Here is a 3,351-nt window from a genome sequence, read left to right as displayed (position 1 = left end):
AAGGATCCAGTAGATCATTTTTATTTGGGAAATAGTGACACTTTTCAAATGTGTCTTTAAAAAAAAAATTCAAATGTATCTCAACTTTTTGTATATTTAGGAAACTATATATATATATATACATTTTAATCAATTTTAATAAATGGGTATTCCAAGTCTGCGTTTCAGTAAAAGGTAATGGATGTTTACATTCCTATTTATTTTCAGTTTAAAACAAAACATTGATTGAAAGTTGATACAAGAGGAATAATGTATGTTGGAGCTTATGTTTTCCATTTATTTTAAAACTACTTTAATTGGTCCACATCTTTGGACAGCCCGGCTCCAAAAGGCAGAAGATGGAAAGACATAATGAGAACAGTGAAAGAGGTCAGCCCAAATGTTTTGACCTTATAACACCCCTACCATGTCAGGGTGTGCTTGTCCTCTGCTCCCATTACGCTTTCTGTGACAGCTAGAGATGATGAGTGACACATCGGCTCCTAAGTGCCATACGTTGTTGTAATAAATTGATGAAATTGATGAAAAAAGGAAATTTTGCCTTTTCTATTCTCATCATTCTGAGCTTATTAGGTAGAGGCTTGAATATCGGCACAGGGAGTCCAAGTCATGACAGACGAAACCGTCATCAACTTGTTGCTAACGACGTTTTTCAGAGCGGCATCATCTGATGCTAAGGGGACGTGTGCACGCTGCAAAGCTTCCTGAAGTCCATGAATCTCAACCTCTGTTTTCGTCCCGTTCAGGGAGAAACTGTTTTCATAGCACCACATGACCTGCAGCTTCACTTCCTCTTGCTCATTGTTATCTGTGATGAGGCATGCTGCTTTCATAGCATCGGCAGGGTGAACAACAGCAGGAAGACACTACATAGGGTCTAACTAGACTTTCAACATTTTTTTTTACACGGTTTAAGCCTGGTCACAATCTCAAAACTATCACAGTAGTCTGCTGTAAAACCCCTACATTATCTGTAAACACCTGTTTAACCAGGAAGCATTTGAATAACGACCTGCAGCATAAATATACAGCTGAAACCACATATTTACAACACATACAGGTGGAAAAAAACAACATGCATAACCTTCTTCTCTTCACTGCTTGTCATGAAATTTGGCTGGACTTAATTTTAAGTTAGTCATCCATTAATCAACTGTCTTCCAATCATACTTTTTCTAACAGGGTCATATTCACGTGGATTGTTTATTCCCCTGATAATCGAATTCAGCTGGCCCTGCGTTGCATATTAAAACATTTAGGGGATCTAAGTGTGACAAAAAGCAAAAACAACACATTTGTAAGGTGGAAAACACCTCTTCAGTCCAGAAGAGCTGCAATTACTTTTCTCCAGTAGGTGGCAGCCTAGAAATATCTGTGGCCTATTAAGGACTCCTAATAATCTAGATCTAATTGTTCAAATGAAGACAGAGAAGCAGTAATGACGAGAAGCAGACAAACGGACGATGAGGGCCAGCTTTTTCCACCTACAACGCGGTCGTCTCGCATTGTGACAATGCTTCCTTCCATTGAGTCAAAGGGGAAGAGGTGTCTCTTCCTCAGACATCCTCTGGTTCGCTTTGACCCCACTCTCCTGCCCTTTTTCTGTCAGCAGGAAAGAAAGAGCAGTGCGGACTGAGGCGGGAAACATGTCAAAGGACAGGGCAGGAGGGGGGAAGTAGCAACAATGACACAGGATGAGATTTGCCCTGTCCGGTGCACTCAGCAGTATCTGTTCTGCTGGACGGATAACAACTGGAAGGAAGAGCTTAAAACATCAAGTGGAGGTTATAAGTTTCCCCCTTGGACAAGCCTGGAATTCTGCACCTGTGGTCGGTTCACTAAATGCATGCATAGATGATACCAGCAGCAACAATGTGAGCGAAAGCTTTGTGTGGCATTCTTTGTAATTTTATTTCTGTGCATTTTCACTTCATTACTAAGCTAATGAAAAACAAGTTGGCTCCGCACAAACAAGAGGCTTGTGATCCGTCGGTTTTATCTGAGCAGAATATAAATGTTTTTGGGGTTTGTAAGTTACTCATTGCATAACAAAATGGATCCATTTAGGTCTTGCTGCACTTTCGTAATCTAATTTCTCTGCCTCGTTTAGATAATTACTAAGACAGCCTGGGACGAGAGAGGCTGAGACAAGACTTACTGTAATTTGATTAGGAAGACTGTCTTTTTGCCCTGCTGAAGCAGTGCAGCAGAAAGAGAGACCGCACGCAAATAAGTGCATCTGTGTGTGTGTGTGTGTGTGTGTGTGTGTGTGTGTGTGTGTGTGTGTGTGCGTGTGTGCGTGTGTGTGCGTGTGTGTGCGCTCAAGCAGAGATGAAAATGAGGGAGGCCTGTGAGCTGATTTAAAGTTCACGAGAAAAAAAAGATGAAGACTGGCACAACTCCATTAAACTCTACATCAAATTAAGTTTTCTATTTTTACTGCAGAAAATGTGATTATTCTGTGTATTTTGACTAGAAAATCTAGTGATTTCCCTACACAGCAAACATAGGAAATGCATCGCAAGTTATTTTCCACCAGGTGGTGCTGCAGGACAGCTGTAGCTGCATCCACAGAGAAGGAAGACCTGTGGTCTGGGTTTAAGTGTATTTAGACATTAACACTGCTCCGTTTTCTGTATTTGTCACCCAGGTGCAGACCACCATTCAAGCTTATTTGTTGACAACTGAATTTCATGTGCTGTAAAAAAAAAAAAAAAAAAAAAAAAAAAAGCAGATAAGCTACAGTTAATTCCAGTATTTTGACTCTTATCAAGAAACTGAAGGTCAAGTTTGGAATTAAGGCACAGCCACCAACCACTGCGCCATTAAATGAAAACCTTCTGACTCAATTTTCTCCTTAACAATGGCAATAAATCAGAGGAGCGACACTGCTGAGCGGAGCAGGGCCTCTAAACCCGGAGCTTGCCAGTTGTTTCCAACCCAGCCAGTTAGTTCGCTATCGATTCTCTGTCTCGATGTTGTGCCACTATAACCATCTGACCTGGGAGCGTAGGACGTGAAAATAAATAAGCGTAGGACTCACAGCAGAAAACTGAAATTCAGAACATGCTGCCCAGAAAGGAAGAGGAAACGCCATGAGAGGCGAGACCCACATCTGTGCATTCCGACTGTAGTGTTGTCACAGGAAACATCTTGGCTTGTTATTCTACCTGCTGCTGCCTCAACACCTCTCAGCCAGCGTTTCTCAGCACTCGCACAGGTATCGCTGGAATAAATCAACATCTGACTTGTACCGAAAGGCCCTGAGGCACAGAAAGTACTATTTAATAGGAAATGATTGTGCGTGTGATCTTCGCCTAGAATCTGTAACAGGATTGGTTAAGTTGAGAA

The sequence above is a fragment of the Poecilia reticulata genome, linkage group LG3 (genome assembly GCF_000633615.1).
Source record: "Poecilia reticulata strain Guanapo linkage group LG3, Guppy_female_1.0+MT, whole genome shotgun sequence".
In the NCBI taxonomy this organism is placed as follows: Eukaryota; Metazoa; Chordata; class Actinopteri; order Cyprinodontiformes; family Poeciliidae; genus Poecilia; species Poecilia reticulata.
The sequence above is the reverse complement of the archived record's forward strand: the minus strand, read 5'-3'. Positions refer to the sequence as shown.